The sequence below is a fragment of the Magnolia sinica genome, chromosome 8, assembly GCF_029962835.1.
Source record: "Magnolia sinica isolate HGM2019 chromosome 8, MsV1, whole genome shotgun sequence".
NCBI lineage: Eukaryota > Viridiplantae > Streptophyta > Magnoliopsida > Magnoliales > Magnoliaceae > Magnolia > Magnolia sinica.
In genome coordinates, this window is record NC_080580.1 from 34,357,380 (window position 1) to 34,376,427 (window position 19,048).

General features: G+C 41.9%; 1 non-coding gene across 1 annotated transcript; it reads right to left on the bottom strand.

The window, feature by feature from the left end:
* Positions 1 to 9,493: 9,493 nt before the first annotated feature.
* On the bottom strand, positions 9,494 to 9,600 carry LOC131254460 (small nucleolar RNA R71). The gene has a single exon (XR_009175574.1). It is a non-coding gene; the product is annotated as a small nucleolar RNA R71 (small nucleolar RNA).
* Positions 9,601 to 19,048: the final 9,448 nt, after the last annotated feature.

A 19,048-nucleotide genomic window follows, 5' to 3' on the forward strand; every position in this document is an offset into this window, starting at 1 on the left:
GGTGCATAAGTGCACTAGCCGTGCACGGCATTAAAAGCAAAAACCAAATCGTCTCTGACCGAGACTCTTTCCAATGCCGCGATTTCTTCTTCCAGCGTCCGCACACGGACGGGCTAAGAAGTGAAGCCTGTAGCGAGATGGGAGATTTTACTGTGTGCCTTTAATTCATAAACTAAATTTGATATAGTTGATTATTAAAGGAATATTTTTCCTAGTCTTTTATGGTCTGTTGTGACTGAAATTACAATGGGTTTGCAATGGCTTTGAGTATTTCTTTCCCTTTTTATGTTTATGAAGTCAGGAACCCCTGTTGTTCATCATTGTCCCATGGGCATGGTAGGATGACAGTACCCTTCCTGATCCTCATACATTGTTGGTTGGTTGGTAATTAGTTTAATTCTGTTGTTTACTTTGTCTCCTGGGCATGGCTTGGTGATGGAATCCATTCTAATTCATATACCTTTCACCTCTTGAAAACTATATCAAAGGAAGTCTAGTTAAATTCCATGATTTCTGAAGCAGGCATAATTTCTCCCTGATCTCTACAAGTGGATCCTCTGAATCCCTAGTTTCCTTCCTCTGAATTCCTTCAGTTTTACATTAATCTCTCACCATTATTCATCAATTTATATTTGATTTAGATTGCATCTTAGGCTAGTTCTATTTCTACTTGGTTTCAGATAACGTACAGGTATCAGTCCCTTTGGATTCGACCTCGGTCTTACCGAGTTTATTACTACATCACAACCCCGCACTGGGGGTGTGAACAAGTTTTTGGCGCCGTCCAGCCAGATGTAGGTCATCAGTTCCATTTTCAACATCCAGCCAAATAAAAGCAATCAAGCATCGTGAAAAAATATAACTTAAATGGAATGTTGCATTGGATTATGCAATCAGAATTAAAAATCCAAAAATCCAAAACAAACCCAAATCAATTCCCTAGTGATTTTTGAAGATTCTGCTTGGATAAAGCTTTTGTAGTGGCAATAATCCATTTGCAACCTAAAAATCAACAAGAATTGCATGATTTGGACAACTTGGAGTGAGGTAAATGTATACCACTTTATTGTGGTTATATGCATTCCTCTAAAGGGTTATCTAATTCTTAATCCTTTCAAGTAACACATGGATAGTAATGGTGGACATTAAATAACATGATGCCATTTTCTTAGAAACCCAAATGATGGAAACACAAAATGTAGAAGAAAATATAGTAACCAATGTATTGAACACCTGAGAACTGAACTAATGCTGGGCATCAAGAAGATTGGAATTGAGGTTAAAACAACTATAATTTAAGATGAAAGCCAGATATGGAAGGAAGAACTAACCTGTTGTTGATGATCGTGGACAACATTTGAATGACTTGAAAAATGTATGGTTGATATGAACTTTAGATGATTAGATGTGCATAGTCGAAACTTGTACCCTAACGACCGCGTTGTTGCCGGGGTTCCAATGCCGCGTCTCACGCGCCGATGCGATACCCAGGCCAAGAGATGTGGGCCTGCGTTCGTTCTAAATAAATGCCACGTGTTGTAAATTCCAAGGGAATCTCTACGATCCATCACATCAATCAAGTCAAATACATCATCCATACCCCATGCCACCTCACCCTACCACAAGTACAAACAACCATTACCTTTTTTTCTAAGTCAACCCTCTCTCTCCCCACCCATTCCTCCTTTACTCAAATTTCAACCAAGCCCATACCTTCCCATCCCCATTCCTTATAACACCCATTTCATCTATCTCTTTTCATCCATCACTCCTCTCTCCCTCATTCTCAAAAACAACAACTCTCCAAACTCCCAAGAGAAGCACCCAACGTCCAAGCTTTCCAAGAGAAAAGCTGGTGTGGCCCACCTTCATACCACTCAATCCCACCATCCAAGCTTCATCTCCACTGTTGAAACTCTTTCCTTAGAGCTCTAGAACCCATTGGTGGAAGAAGGAAGAAGAGATCAAAGGTGGGTGTTTGTTTATAATTGGATCCGTCCTTTCTTTCTTTGATATTTAATTTTCATTTGCATAAGACCCATCTTGATCTATGCATTGTATAGGGAGGGCCCATAGTGGTGGGGTCCCTCCCCTTCACTGATTTCTCTCTCTCTCTCTCTTCTCTTTTATATTTTTCGGCCCATCTGATGATGTGTGATAAATCCAGATCGTCCAGTAGCCACTTGGGTCTAATTGGATGAGAAAAACAAATATCAGTTTGATCCTGAGCTCGGGTGGGCCACATTGACGTAGACGCCACTTGATCTATGCATTTTACTCACACCATTCACGTGTAAGTGGACCCCACTTGTAGCATTCATCCATCAGGCTGTCCACCGTCCAGGAAGGGATGGTGAAACCCACCTTAAGTATGTATTTCATACACACATCGTCCATCATCCAGTCTCTGGATGGTGGAACCATTATGTACTACAGTGTTACATTCACATTGTCCATCCTGTTTGCTTGAAGTGGGACCCCATTTAGATATATATTACATCTTTGTCGTCCATCCCATTTCTTATCTCATTTTAGGCGTTGAGCCAAAAACTGGAACCAATCCAAATCTCTGGTAGGCCACACCCTCAAAAAATGTTATTTTTAATAAATAATAAATTATTAGGGTCTGTTGTGATGTTTTGTGCGTCAAAACATACCTAATATTGGGCTTGTTTGACCTGTCCCGAGCCCAGTAACCCGGTAGGCGGACTGGATCGCCCTGATGTGAGCCCCATGTATAAAAATCCGTAGGATAACCAAAATTCAAAAAAAAAAACATCTCTAGGCGCTGTTGCTGTCAACGTCCAGAGGACGCTGACGCAAGCAGCGTCCTAGCTTAGGACGGGCAAGGAGAGTGGCCCCACCTCAGGCCCCCACCGTGATGCATGTGGAGCATCCACACCGCCCATTTGATGGGTCCCCTTTATTTATGGTGTGCCTCCAAAAATCAGCCATAATCAGAACTCAGGTGACCCACACCATTTATAATCTTGTGAAGACATGCTAAGCCATATAAAAGCACTTTCTGAGGCCCAATTGAGATCTGGATGTGCCTGAAACTTGGCCTGACTCTTTAACCAAGAGGGACACACATAATGGATGGGTTGGATTTGTGAACCACAGCTTGGTGGGCCGAACAAATGAATATGAGTGTTTTAATGGAGGGTATCCTCTTTTTTTTTGTGTATAGTGTGGCCCACACAAACCATAGGTTGACTTGATTTTAAGTCCTAGGCCCCACCATGATGTGTGTATCATACCCATATTGTTAAACCATTTTTTTGGGTTGTGGGCCCTATTGCATTGTATGGCCCACCTTATATGTAGGGGTTGTACACACACTATCCCTCTATGGGACCCACTGAAATGCATGCATGGTATATCCATGTTGTCCATCTACTAGGGATGGCGGGCCCCCTTGACATGGGTGTTATATATATCCAGCCGTCCATTTGTTTGGCATGGGGCCTGGACCCCACCTTAATATGTGTATCGTATATTGCACCGTCCATTTCTGGACGGTACCATGTAGGCCGACCTTTGATGTATATGCTGGAAATCCAGCCGTCCACCTATTTTACCAATGGGACCCACCCTTGATGTGTTTATTCTATATCCATACTATCTATCAGGTGGACGACACTGCAACCAGTGAGGGATTGAACGTTTACCATTGAAACCCCTTTTGGGAGTGCAAAAGTTTTGGACCAGTATGAAATTTGTTCTTCCTCTTGATTCAGGTCTTTGTGACTGTATCAGTAGATTTGGATGGAAAATAAACGTTGTGGTGGGCCCTAATAATTTTAACGATGATAAATCATTATCACCACTGTTATCTATGGTATGGTCCAGATGATCTCCCATTATGATCCATTTGGATAGCACTCTAAAATGATCTCTAAATAAAATTGTATGGTATAGATAGCCCACCTAGAACGATGGGCCCGATTTGATGTATTTGAGGCCCACTGGTTATATATATTTGAGGCCCATGTGTAGGGTCCACCTATTGTGTATTCGAAGCCCATTGGTTATGGTCCATTGTGATGTATTCGAGCCCATGGGCAAGGCCCAATGAGATGTATTTCTGACCCATATGACGAGGCCCATTGTGATGTATTTTTTGGACCATGAGAAGCGGCCCATAGTGATGTGTAATGGGCCCATGTATTGCGGCCCATAGTGATACGTATTAGGACCATGTCATGCGGCCCATTGTGGTGTGTATTAGGCCGTGAGACGTGGCCCATTGAGATGTACTTCCAAACCATTTGGTAAGGCCCATTGTGACATATTCAGGGCCCATGGGTTGTGGCCCATTGTAATGTATACGAGGGCCCATTAGTGCGGCCCACTTGATGTATACGAGGCCCATTATGATATATTTGAGGCTCATGGGTTGTGGCCTACTGTGATGTATTGAGGCCCACGGGTTATGGCCCATAATGACGCATTGAAGGCCCATTGTTGCGGCCCATGTGTTGCGCCCCATTATTATGTATTCGAGGGCCAGGTAGTATAGCCCAATGTGATGTATTTATGGCTCATTTGATGAGGTTTGATGTGTTGTATATGAAGCCCATTTGATGCGGCCCATGGTGATATATATGAGGTCCATTGTGATGTATGCGAGGCCCATCGTGATGTGTATTAGGCCCATGAGTGAGGCCCATGGCGATGTATATGTGGGGCCCTTATGTAAGGTCATGGGCCACTATATGTTTGGCCCTATGTGGGCCACTCCCCAGGAGCATGTCCACATTGATGGGCAATGATGGTTAAATGTCTACATTGCGACCTTCCCTTAGGTGCCGATTATCGAGGTCGATGCGGATTATCGATACAGATTATGAGTATGTGACAGCATAGCATCATGATACATGCACATACGCATCATCTGCATGTTTGTTATGAGATGTGGTTGACCATTGCATATGTCATTGGGCAGGTTGTTATGAGACTCCCTGATAGGCGGAGGTTATCTCACATGAGCGCACGGTATGCGCAGGATTGATGCATGACTGGATTGTATGACTCATGCATCTTGCATTGTGTGTTGTGATTACTATACGCCCTAGCGACATTAAGGCCATAGTCTCCATAGGTATATCGTGGATGACCAGATGGGACACCGAAAATATGTTATTAGCATCGGGCTGTCATAGATGGCCCTGGGTGAAAATTTTTAAACCCTCTTGGTACCAGAGGATGCCCCAACGTCGAGACCGAGTGGATATATATGAGCGCATGAGAGCCGTATACCAGTAGGCCGCGTCTCCCACTGTGTCGTGGTCGGTTGGGAAGGGTTGTTACCTTACCCGTCTGAGGGAGTAGGCATAGCTAGGTTGAGTTTGACTAGCTCGTGAATGGGTCCGCTATCGACATGCCGGCTAGGTATTAGCTGACTACTGGTCAGGCGGATAGTGAGGTCTCTTTCACTTACTCAGTTATACACTTGATGGGGCGACAAGCTAGTGTAGAGTGTACTAGACCCCGGTGATGACCCAGAGAGGAACCGTATTGATATGTGGACTTATTGAGCGGGAGTTGCATACTCATTCATTCATTCTTTCACTATCCACTCGGGCTGGTGGTGTGTAACTATTTGTTACATGTAACTCCGTAATGGCCAGGATTTCGGTTGGGACGCGCGACTAACCTAAGATCAGGAGTTTATCACATTGAGTCTGACTATCCAAATTTAGATATGTGACTAGTTTGGATAAAAGTCCCTTGTGATGGACCTCATAGCTTGCGATACTACGTACTATCATCCCGACTTCACTCTAGCTTGGTCATTTCATTCACACCGCATATTACATTGCATCCATGGCATATGGCATTTCGTGGTTGCTATGTTTCGCATTTATATGACATAGATGAGGTTGATGGTATTGAAGCTCTTTAGAATTGCATATTGTATTGCATTCTCAATATCTGATATTGGTTCATTATATTTTTGCATTACATAGCCGATTTACATTACTTTCTTATTATATGACATTGGCTTGTGTTGAGGGTCAAATATTGCATATCAGACCCTATTATTGCCTGGATTTTCAAACATGATACTGCTTAACGGCCCGATTTAAATCGTGTTTGTGTTACAGGGCATATTTACGAGCCTGGACTGGGAAAAGGTACTAAAAGCATGGATTTAACGGTCTGAAATCACCAAGGCAAGCGACGGACCCCAGGAGACCAAGATCGACGGGTGTGCACACTAGGGATTCAAGAAAATCGAGAAACTGAAGCTCAAGTGGCCCGAAAGACATCCAGAATGCAAGATCACAGGGTTCCTACCATCCGTTCAGCTCAAAAATTCATACATCGCCTGAGGACCATAAATTAACCGTACACGTCGAATTTCATCCGTTCAATCCTTGTGCAAGTGTCCCAACGGACAGATCAACCCATAAACCCTTGATTTGGGGCCCACCTGCTATCTGGATATGCTTCAAAATTGGTATCAACACGTTAAATGAGATGAGAATACAGATGGACAGAGCGGATTTCTCACAAACATCGTCAAAGGGCCTCATGTACGTCATGTGTACACGGGAGACAAGTGCACTAGCGGTGCACTAAAAGTCTCAAAGTCGGTTAGCATACGCTGACCGACTCCATCGTCTCCAAATCAAAGACGGAAACAGCGTCCGCCGTTGTCCGACTGTTTTGCAGTAGTGGGGCCCACCTATCATACATATGTACGATCTGGACCGTTCATTGTGTCCGTAAGATGGGTACTATCACAATCATGGTGAATTTTTGGTCCCATGCACCCGATCACAAGACATCTATGTTCAAACTTGAGATGGACGGCCGAATGAAAAGCTCAGTATGCCACACCAAATCCAGTAAAAAACTATCCGTTTCATCTAATTTTTCGAGTTGAATATAATGAACGGGGTTGATTCTTCCAAAAACATCCCTGTAGGGCCCACCGAACATGTCAGCGTGCTCTATTTTTCGTAGGCCCTGCGTCCGTGAAAACCGGACACTGTGGGCTGTTCTGTGATCAAGGGCACGGTCGGATCCATGATCCGGACCGTCCGCATGCTCAATCAGGTGGTCCTGACCCCCACCAAGAAGTCAGATTCCGATTTTGGACGATCAGTCGTCCAAAATTTCAATCCAAACGCAAGTGCCTTTTGCGTTTCTGTTGCTGCGCACGCTGCTGCATCGCTGGCTGCGTAAGAAATTTTTCTAAGAGCTTACGCACACTGGCTGCGTAAAGAGTTCTTCACCACCTCTGGCTACGCACAAGCAATGATTTCAGCACCTCTCCTGGTGTCTATAAAAAGAGAGAGGGAGATCGAAAGCAAGGGAGGAAGGACTGGGAGATTAAGTAGGAGAGAGAGAGAGTTCCAATTGTCAGGTTTCTTTTTGTTTTGATTTATTTTTATTTTTTATTGTGATTAGCCTAATCATGTTTATGTTAGGCTAAACCCCTTAGCTAGGGCTAAGGGGTGAAGCTTATAGCGTGATGGGAAGAATTTTATGCCTTTAATTCTTGTTTAAACTGAATGGATTTGGTATTGGGTTGATTGTAAGGGAATGTTTTCAGTTTTTAATGGTCTGTTGTGACTAAAATTACAATAGGTCTGCGATGGCTTTGAGCATGTTTTTTCATTATTTTTTATGTTTATGACGTCAGGAAGCCCTGTTGTTCACCATAGTCTCATGGGCATGGTCGGATGACGGTACCCTTCCTAACCCTCATAACATGTTGATTGGTTGGTAATTAGTTTAATTCTGTTGTCTACTTTGTCTCCTGGGCATGGTTTGGTGAAGGAATCCATTCTAATTCCTATACCTTTCATCTCTTGAAACTTATATCAGGTAAGTTCAGTTAATTTTCATGATTCTTGAAGCAGGCGTAAGATCTCCCTAATCTCTACAAGTGGATCCTTTGAATCCCTAGTTTCTTACCTCTGATTTCTCTTGGGTTTTAGATAATTTATTTCATAATATTCTTTAAATTCTATTTTGATTTAGATTACATCTTTTGCTAGTTCTAGATCTAGTTAGTTCCAGATCACGTACAAGTATCAGTCCCTTGGGATTCGACCTCGGTCTTACCGAGTTTATTACTACATCACAACCCTATACTTGGGGAGTGAACAAGTTTTTGGCGCCGTTGCCGGGGACTGACGGCTACGATTTTCTGAAATTAATTAGTTTTAGAATTAGTTTAAGATTAGGATTTTTCTAACTATAGGTCTAGGTTTTTCTGATTTCTAGAAACTAACCTGTTTTTCTTGTTTTGTAGGATCCTGACATGAGTTTCTAAATTGGTAATTCCTTCCTAAATTCCTCTACTTGTTCTACTTTTAAAATTAGGGTTTGAATTTTAGAAATTTTCTAATTCTAGTACTTTCCTATTTGTAGGAAATAGTTTTAGAAACTTTTCTCTTTTATTTTGGAAACTAGGTTATTTATTTCCCTTTTTAGAAATTAACTTTCTATTTTTTACCTTTAGTAACTTTCTAATTCTAACTCTTTTAGAATCTAATTTTGTTTCTTAATTTTCTACTCATAGAATTTTTGTATAGAAACTAACCTTCCTATTGTGTAGGCCTTTAAGATAGAAATTTCTAATTCGGTAAGTTCTTTCTCTTTACTTTCTAATTTTCAGTTCTCTTTTAATAATTTACTTTCTAGTTTAGGATTTTCCTAATTTATTTTAGAAATTTCCACTTTCCCTTAGGAATTTCTTCTTTTAGATATTAGGTTACTTCTATATTTCTTTTTAAGGATTTTCTAATTTTAGATCTTCTCTTTAGAAACTGACTTGTTTTGTTTTCTTTTGCAGGTCTTTAACTTAGGAACTTCAAATTGGTAATTTCTTTCCAAACTCTCTCTTTTCTTTTTAGATTTTATTTTTCTTTCTTAGGATTAGGTTTCAAATTTGATTGAGGGCTGCGAGTGTTTCATGCCCAAATGGGCCCGTGACAACACTCGACGTCTCTTGACTGAAGGAGGATTGGTTGAGGGGTTGACTATCCTTCGCAGGACTAGACAACACTCGAAATCCCCTGAGCTAATTGAAGTTATGGCTGAAGACCAACCTCCTCTACTTCCACCCAGGGTGGAGGATGCCCAATATGAGAATGAGGTGCATCAGGCATCCCCGCCTCGTACTTTACGAGATTATCTACAACCGGCGGGAGTGAGTACGCCCTCATGCATGATTTTCCCTGAAAACACAGGACAAATGGACATCAAGCCAGGAGTTATCCAACTCCTTCCCAAATTTCATGGACTTGAATCAGAAAGTCCATATTTACATTTGAAAGAGTTCGATGAAATTATAGCTACATTATGTTTTCCTAATGTATCTGAGGATACAATTAGGCTGAAACTCTTTCTTTTTTCCTTAAAAGAGAAGGCTAAGACGTGGTTACATTCACTGCGTCCTAGATCCATTGGCACATGGAACGACATGCAGAGGGAATTCATAAAAAAATTCTTCCCACATCATAAAACGATTACCCTCAGAAAAGCAATCATGAACTTTGCCCAAAAGGAAAATGAAACATTCTTCCAATGTTAGGAAAGGTTCAAAGATTTGATCAGTTCATGCCCACAACACGGATTTGAAACATGGCGCATTACAAATTTCTTCTACGATGGACTGACATCTTCCATGCGCCAAATGGTCGAGACAATGTGTAATGGAGAGTTCATTAATAAAGATGTCGACGAGGTATGGCACTACCTCGACAGTCTGGCTGAAAAAACACAATCTTGGGACTATTACCCAAAATTAAACACCACATCTAGACCAACTCAATCTAAGGAGAAAGGCGGAATGTATCTCCTAAAAGAAGAAGATGATCTCAAGTATAAAGTGAATAATCTCATAAGAAAATTTGAGGCCATGGAAGGAAAGAAGGATAAGGTCAATGAAATTGTTTGCGGCATCTGTGATTGCAACATTCACACAACTGAAAACTATCTTACAATACCTGCCTTTCGAGGAGTGTTAAATGAACAAGCCAATGCCGTAAACAACTATCAAAGACCTTTTACTGGACCTAACTCCAATACGTACAATCCTGGTTGGAAAAATCATCCAAACTTTAGTTGGAGGAATGGACAAATGGCTACCCCTCAAGATTTCTTCAATCAAAATTTAAATCAAGTGAAACCTCAAGAGGAATCGGTTCAAAATTCCATACAAGAGTTGGCTCAGGCAATGCGGAAAATTACAGATTTTATGCAAAAGATAGATTCTCGTATGACGGTTATAGAAAAGGGGATGCTTCCTGCACAACCTCTCCCCAATCCTAAACCGCAGTACGAGATTAGTGATCCCAGCTCTTCAAATCAGATGGGGCACGCTAAATCCATCACCACTCTTAGGAGTGGAAAGATCATTGATAAAACTCTTCCAGTTAGGCCCAGAAAGCCTCAAGAACCAGAAGAGGACAACAATGATGGATCTAGTGATGCCCCACAAAAATTAGAACCGGAACTTCTAGAGAAGCCAGTTGCTCCGTTCCCCCAACGGTTGGTTGCACCAAAACGTCTTTCTAACTCTCAGGATATTCTGGAGGTGTTGAAACAAGTGAAAGTTAACATTCCTCTACTTGATGTCGTGAAACAGATTCCTTCATATGCCAAATTTCTGAAAGACTTATGCACGACCAAAAGACGGCAAAGTATTCAAAAGAAAATCTTCTTGACTGAGAAAGTGAGTGCCATCCTGAAGCAAGACGTGCCGCAGAAATTCAAGGATCCCGGTAGCCCAACCATATCATGTGTAATCGGGAACCATCGAATTGATCACGCACTTCTTGACTTAGGAGCGAGCGTAAATCTGATTCCCTACTCGGTATACAAACAGTTAGATTTGGGTGAGATAAAACCCACCCTGACCACACTACAACTTGCTGATCGCTCTATTCGTGTACCAAGAGGGATAATTGAGGATGTGTTAGTTCAGTTGATAGATTTTACTACCTGTAGATTTTATCATCCCGGACACCGAACCCATCAATAACATGAGCACTCGATTCCCGTCATTCTTGGTCGCCCATTCCTTACCACGTAAAATGCAATTATCAATTGTAGGAATGGTGTCATGATATGTCTTTTGGAAATTTGACATTGGAGTCAAACATTTTTTCAATAACGGTAGCAACTCCAGAGGATGATGACGATTTCCACGATATTAACATGATTGACTCTTTCGTGGAAGATACGACACCTCGACCTTATCCTCCGACCATCTAGAGACGTGCCTGGCTCACTCCCATGATTTTGATGATGACATGATTAGGGAGATGTGTGCCTTACTTGACTGCACCGGTACTTGAAATTAACCGGTGGAGGCCACAATTTGAAGAATTGCCACAAACCGATGTAATGCCTCTACCATCTAACCTCAAGCCGCCGAAGCTTGACCTAAAACCTTTGCCCTCTAATTTGAAATATGCCTATTTAGGTCAAGATGAGACATACCCGGTGGTGATCTCTGCCCACCTGGAGAAAGAACAGGAGAGTATGCTCATATCTACTCTCATTGAGCATAAAGGAGCCCTGGGATGGACGATAGCGGACCTCAAGGGAATCGATCCCTCAATTTGTACTCACCGCATATATCTTGAGGATAATGCAAAAACCGCTCGGCAACCACAACGTAGACTAAATCCAAACATGAAGGAAGTGGTTAAGGCCGAGGTTCTTAAACTATTGGACGTGGGTATCATATACCCTATATCTGATAGTCAATGGGTGAGTCCAACTCAAGTGGTCCCTAAGAAGTCCGGAATCACCATCGTAGCCAATGTTAATAATGAACTCGTGCCAACTAGAGTCACTACTGGTTGGAGAATGTGCATTGACTACAGGAAGTTGAATACCGTCACGAGGAAAGACCACTTTCCTTTACCATTCATTGATCAGATCCTGGAAAGGTTAGCTGGTCATTCCTATTACAGTTTCCTTAATGGGTATTCGGGCTATAACCAGATAGAGATAGCCCTTGAAGACCAGGAAAAGACCACATTTACATGTCCCTACGGCACCTTTGCCTACCGAAGGATGCCATTCGGACTATGTAATGCCCCTGCCACCTTTCAGCGATGTATGCTTAGTATCTTTTCTGATATGGTGGGGCAATATCTAGAGGTCTTCATGGACGATTTCTCTATTTACGGTCCATCTTTCAGCAAGTGCTTGGAAAGTCTTAAATGTGTGCTGAAAAGATGTGAAGAAAAGAACTTGGTGCTTAATTGGGAGAAGTGTCATTTCATGGTTCAGAAGGGAATTGTCCTGGGTATATCATCTCGTCCAAGGGAATCGAGGTAGATAAGGCAAAAATTGATCTTATCTCTAACCTACCTCCACCCAAGAACATCAGAGACGTGCGATCCTTCTTAGGACACGCAGGATTTTACAGGCGATTCATAAAGGACTTTAGTCTCCTCTCTCGTCCTTTATGTAATCTTCTTCAAAAGGATGCTCCGTGCGAGTAGGCTGAGTAATGCCAGGAAGCTTTCACCAAGCTTAAGGGTACGTTAACCACCGCACCTATCATGCGGCCACCCGGAGCCTTCCTTTTAAGCTTATGTGCGACGCTTCTGATTATGCTCTAGTAGCAGTAGGCAGAGAAAATATAAGAGACCCTACGTCATCCATTACACGAGTAAGACTTTAAATCCGGCCCAAGTGAACTACACTCAACTACGGAAAAGGAACTCTTAGCCGTAGTGTTCGCCTTGGATAAGTTTAGGTCCTACTGATTGGATCCAAGATCATTATCTATACAGATCATGCGACACTGAAGTATCTTCTTTCTAAGAATGATTCTAAGCCCCGCCTGATACGATGGATCCTTCTACTCCAAGAATTTGATTTGAAAATTAAAGATAAAAAGGGAGTAGAGAATGTAGTGGCCGATCACCTTTCTCACCTTGATACCTATGATTCCCTTGAGACGACCCATATCAACGACATGTTCCCTGATGAACAACTATTCATAGTCTCCCATTCACCTTGGTTTGCTGATATTGCTAATTATCTTGCTACAGGTGTCATACCGACACAATGGACTGCGCAAGATAAGAGGAAATTTTTTTACCGAGGTGCACAACATTTTCTAGGATGATTCTTATTTATTTAAATATTACCCATATTAAATCATGAGATGTGTACCGGATAATGAGCAAATTAGTGTCATCTCCTTCCGTCACTCACAGGCCTGTGGTGGTCACTTTTCTGCTAAAAAGACCACGGCCAAGATTCTGCAGTGTGGCTTTTACTGGCCCACATGTTTAGGGACACTTATGAGTTTTGCAAAGCTTGTGAGCGTTGTCACAAATTGGGGGCATTGTCCCGTCGAAATATGATGCCTTTGAACCCCATCCTTATCATTGAAGCATTTGATTGCTGGGGCATCGATTTCATGGGACCATTCCCCCAATCATTTGGAAATCTGTATATTTTGCTCGCTGTGGATTATGTCACTAAATGGGTCGAAGCGATTCCGTGTCGAACCAATGACCATCGCACGATCATTAAATTCCTAAAAGAAAACATCTTTTCTCGATTCGGAACGCCTCGAGCCATCATTAGTGATGGGGGCTCACACTTTTGTAATAAACCATTTGAGAACTTAATGAAGAAATATGGTATCTCTCATAGGGTGAGCACCCCATACCACCCACAGACAAGTGGGCAAGCTAAGATTTCTAATAGAAAAATTAAACACATTTTGGAAAAAACGGTTAACCCTGATCGTAAGGATTGGACAATCCGATTGACCGATGCCTTATGGGCATACCGTACTGCCTTTAAAACCCCTATTGGAATGTCTCCCTTTAGACTTGTCTATGGGAAAGCTTGTCACTTGCCTGTGGAGCTGGAACATAAAGCGTACTGGGCGATCAAAAATCTTAATTTCAATCTGGACAACGCTGGCTCGCTACGCAAACTTCAATTGAATGAACTTGAGGAAATCCGGAATGATGCGTACGATAATTCGAGAATTTACAAGGACAAGATGAAAGCATTTCATGACCAACACATTTTGCAAAAATCATTCACGCCTGGTCAGAAGGTCCTTTTGTACAATTCTCGATTACATCTCTTTCCGGGTAAGCTTCGATCTCGTTGGACCGGCCCTTACATTGTTATTACTGTTTTTCCTTATGGGGCCGTTGAGATAAGAGATCCCGACAATGGCAAGGAGTTTAAAGTCAATGGACATCGATTGAAACCATTTGTCGAGAAATTTGATTTAGAGGACATGTCCATGACCCTGACTGCTCCTGTTTACCAGGATTGATCTCCTAGTCTGATGGAGGTATAGGTAGGTTTATCGCTTTCATAGGACTAGGGTAGTTGCTTTATTTGTCTGGCTGAAGACGGTAAACTTAGCGCTCCTGGGAGGCAACCCAGCTCTTCATTTCATTTCATTTTTATCATTAGTTAGTTCAATGTTTGTGGGTAACATTACTGCAAACCCTCACGAGACTACAACTCGTCCACTAGGGGCAACCTAGGGGTTTAAAGGCTTGTTGCATATGCTAAATGCAATCGAGAGCACCTACGAAAGTGGTATAGGTAGGATTTTATTTTTGTTATTTTTGTGTTGCCTTCTCTCTCGTGCTGACCGACGCCCATGCTGCGATCTCTTGGAAAGTGTCTCTCGATTCATCATCCAGGTACTATCTTCCCATCACTTCATATTTACTTTTCGTTGTCCCAAGTGCATTGCACGCTCATATCTTTTACATTGAGGACAATGTAGATTTTAGGTTGGGGGTGGGAGATTAGGTGACCTAATCAGCATTTTCTTGGTCTTGAACAAAAATTGTGAAAATTTTTAATTTTTCTGGACTTTCTTGTGAATTCGAAGGGATTTTGACAGCCATCTAGGGCACTTGGAATTTCAAGATACATGATGTTGGAAATTTAAGACGCTTGGATTCAGTATCTATTGGATTGCATAATTAAGTTTGAATTGTTAATCCAGAATTAGAAGTTGTACACATTGATTGAGTTATGATCTCACATGTCACATCTCGCTTTCACATTAAGGTTTCAGTTTGATATTGAAGGATTTACTTGGTACTCACTAAGCATGAAAGGAACCGGCCTGAGAAAATTGAAAGGATTGGGTGAATAATCTTCACCATAGGTTTGCTCCCTATAGGTGAAGGTTCAATTTCCCAAAGTAGCCGGCGGAAAGGGGTGGGCAATGGTCTTCATCATAGGTTTGCTCCCTATAGGTGAAGATTTGATTCCTCCCCTTGGCGGTATTTTAATGAAAAAATATATCAAAGGTCGATTAATGAAAAGATGATCCGTGAGGAAAGTTTTAGTTATTATGAATTATCTTAGTGTTTACCGATAATATCATGAAATTAAGAAGTGAACCTTAATGATAAGCCGAGATTACACGATACACCCATGGAACTCAATATTTAGAATCGTTCTAATTAATGGATTAATATTTGAGCTTGATTATGAAGTTTACCGTGAGCTTGATTTCAGGAGAAAGTAATGCCAACATTCATGAATCTTAGAATTCGAGTATCTGAATTGTTTTTCATAAATCTCTTGAGTTTGTAGAAATTGTCCTGTAATTCTCAATTTATTTTTCGCATACCTTGCTCGGGACTAGCAAGATGCTGGTTGGGGGTTGTGTTGAGGGTCAAATATTGCATATCAGACCCTGTTATTGCCTGGATTTTCAAACATGATACTGTTTAACGGCCCGATTTAAATCGTGTTTGTGTTGCAGGGCGTATTTACAAGCCTGGACTGGAAAAAGGTACTAAGAGCATGGATTTAACGGTCTGAAGTCACCAAGGCAAGCGAAAGACCCCAAGAGACCAAGATCGACGGATGTGCACGCCAGGGATTCAAGAAAATCGAGAAACTGAAGCTCAAGTGGCCCGAAAGACATCCAGAATGCAAGATCACAGGGTTCCCACCATCCGTTCAGCTCGAAAATTCATACATCGCCCGAGGACCATAAATTAACCGTACACGTCGAATTTCATCCGTTCAATCCCTGTGCAAGTGTCCCAACGGACAGATCAGCCCATAAACCCTTGATTTGGGGCCCACCTGCTATCTGGATATGCTTCAAAATTGGTATCAACGCGTTAAATGAGATGAGAATACAGATGGACGGAGCGGATTTCTCACAAACATCGTCAAAGGGCCTCATGCACTAAAAGTCTCAAAGTCAGTCAGCACACGCTGACCGACTCCATCGTCTCCAAATCAAAGACAGAAACAGCGTCCACCGTTGTCCGTCTATTTTGTAGGTAGTGGGGCCCACCTATCATACATATGTACGATCTGGACCGTTCATTGTGTCCGTGAGATGGGTACTACCACAATCATGGTGAATTTTTGGTCCCATGCACCTGATCACAAGACATCTATGTTCAAACTTGAGATGGACGGCTGAATGAAAAGCTCAGTATGCCACACCAAATCCAGTCAAAAACTATCCCTTTTCATCTAATTTTTTGAGCTGAATACAATGAACGGGGTTGATTCTTCCAAAAACATCCCTGTGGAGCCCACCGAACATGTCAGCGTGCTCTATTTTTCACTGGCCCTGCGTCCGTGAAAACTGGACGCTGTGGGCTGTTCTGTGATCAAGGGCACGGTCGGATCCATGATCCGGACCATCCGTACGCTCGATCAGGTGGTCCTGACCCCAACCATGCAGCCAGATTCCGAGTTTGGACGATCAGTCGTCCAAAATTTCAATCCAAACGCAAGTGCTTTTGCGTTTTTACTGCTGCGCACGCTACTGCACCGCCTGGCTGCGTAAGAAGCTTTCTAGGAGCTTTCTGCACGGACGCCAGGAACCAGAGGATTGCGCCTAACGCTTCTATAAAGGAGGAGAAGAGAGAGAAAAAGTGGGGGGAGGATCCAAAGCTTAGACGATTGCGAGGGAGAGAGAGAGAAGATAGAGAGTACTGGGAGATTAAGTAGGAGAGAGAGAGAGTTCCAATTGTCAGGTTTCTTTTTGTTTTGATTTATTTTTATTTTTTATTGTGATTAGCCTAATCATGTTTATATTAGGCTAAACCCCTTAGCTAGGGCTAAGAGGTGAAGCTTACTGGGAGATTGAGCAGGAGAGAGAGAGAGAGAGAGAGTTCCAATTGTCAGGTTTCTTTTTGTTTTGATTTATTTTTATTTTTTATTGTGATTAGCCTAATCATGTTTATGTTAGGCTAAACCCCTTAGCTAGGGCTAAGGGGTGAAGCTTATAACGTGATGGGATGAGCAGGAGAGAGAGAGTTTCAACTGTCAGGTTTCATCTTGTTTTGATTTATTTTTTTATTGTGATTAGCCTAATCATGTTTATGTTAGGCTAAACCCCTTAGCTAGGGCACCAAAAACTTGTTCACTCCCCAAGTATAGGGTTGTGATGTAGTAATAAACTCGGTGAGACCGAGGTCGAATCCACAGGGACTGAAACTTGTACATGATCTGGAACTAACTAGATCTAGAACTAGCGAAAGATGTAATCTAAATCAAAATAGAATTTAAAGAATAATTGTGAAATAAATTATCTAAAACAAAAGAGAAATCAGAGGTAAGAAACTAGGGATTCAGAGGATCCACTTGTAGAGATCAGGGAGATCTTTATGCCTGCTTCAAAAATCATGGAACTTAAACTGAACTTCCTCTGACATAATTTTAAAGAGATGAAAGGTATATGAATTAGAATGGATTCCATCACCAAACCATGCCCAGGAGACAAAGTCAACAACAAAATTAAACTAATTACTAACCAATCAGATAATTATGAAGGTTAGGAAGGGTACCGCCATCCAACCATGCCCAGGAGACGATGGCGAACAACAGGGCTTCCTGACGTCATAATCAAAATAATGAAGAAACATGCTCAAAGCCATCGCAAACCTATTGTAATTTTAGTCACAACAGACCATTAAAAAAAGACTGAAAACATTCCCTTACAATCAACCCAATACCAAATCCATTCAGTTTAAACAAGAATTAAAGGCATAAAATTCTTCCCATCACGCTACAAGCTTCACCCCTTAGCACGGTCGGATCCATAATCTGCACGTCCGCACGCTCGATCGGTGGTCTGACCCCCACCTAGAAGTCGATTCCGAGTTTGGACAATCGTCGTCCAAAATTTCAATCCAAACGCAAGTGCTTTTTGCGTTTTCTTGCATCCCTGGCGTGCACATCCGTCGATCTTGGTCTCCGGGGTCCGTCGCTTGCCTTGGTGATTTCAGGAGCGTTAACTCCATGCTTTTAGTACCTTTTCCCAGTCCAGGCTCGTAAATACGCCCGCAACACAAACACGATTTAAATCAGGCCATTAAACAGTATCATGTTTGAAAATCCAAGCAATAACAGGGTTCGATATGCAATATTTGACCCTCAACGACCATCGTTATGTCTTTTCATCATATATCCTGGATGAGATTGATGATATCTTTATGGACTTGTCGATATTTTTGCTTACTCTGATATCATATGATTCATGATCTTACCAGCATTTCTGATATTGTATGATTATGGCATTATATTGAATACTTAGCACTTACCTGATGCACACACTTACACCACCCTCTAAGCTTTACATAAGCTTATGCACGATAGAGTGCGTGCGGTGATGTTAGGTTGCAACAGTGAGCTTAGAGCGTGCAGTTATCTTCTGGAGCTTTGGTTTTCGATATATGTATTTCCCTTTTAATACTGTATTTAATTGTTTTTATTAGTGGAAATGTGATGATGATGTTGCCTTGTGATTTGGGTAAACTCATGGTTATGATTCTTACGAGATAAATGTATGTTGGAAAAACCTCCTTATAAAATTCCAGGATCGGAATATAGCATATGGGTGTTGGGAGCCGAGAATGGGGTCCTACGGAGGCTGTTGGCCTGAGTTTTGGAGAATCCAATTAAAATGACAATATGTAGATCATTTGACCCAAAACCAGCTATAATTTAAGATGAAAGCCAGATATGGAAGGAAGAAACCTTTTGTTGTTGATGATCGTGGACAACATTTGAACGACTTGGACAA